A 403-nucleotide genomic window follows, 5' to 3' on the forward strand; every position below is an offset into this window, starting at 1 on the left:
GAGGTTCCTTAAAAACTACACATAGAACTACCATATGACAGAGCAATCCCACTACTGGGCATATACCCTGAGAAAACCATAATTCAAAAGAGTCATGTACCAAAATGTTCATTGCAGCTCTATTTACAATAGCCAGGAGATGGAAACAACCTAAGTGTCCATCATCAGATGAATGGATAAAGAAGATGTGGCACATGTATACAATGAATATTACTCAGCCATAAAACTAAATGAAATCAAGTTATTTGTAGTGAGGTGGATGGACCTAGAGTCTGTCATACAGAGTGAAGTATGTCAGAAAGAGAAAGACAAATACTGTATGCTAACACATATATATGGACTCTACAAAAAAAATATGTTATGAAGAACCTAGGGGCAAGACGGGAATAAAGACACAGACCTA

The sequence above is a fragment of the Neophocaena asiaeorientalis genome, unplaced genomic scaffold, assembly GCF_003031525.2.
Source record: "Neophocaena asiaeorientalis asiaeorientalis breed wild unplaced genomic scaffold, Neophocaena_asiaeorientalis_V1.1 scaffold1584, whole genome shotgun sequence".
In the NCBI taxonomy this organism is placed as follows: Eukaryota; Metazoa; Chordata; class Mammalia; order Artiodactyla; family Phocoenidae; genus Neophocaena; species Neophocaena asiaeorientalis.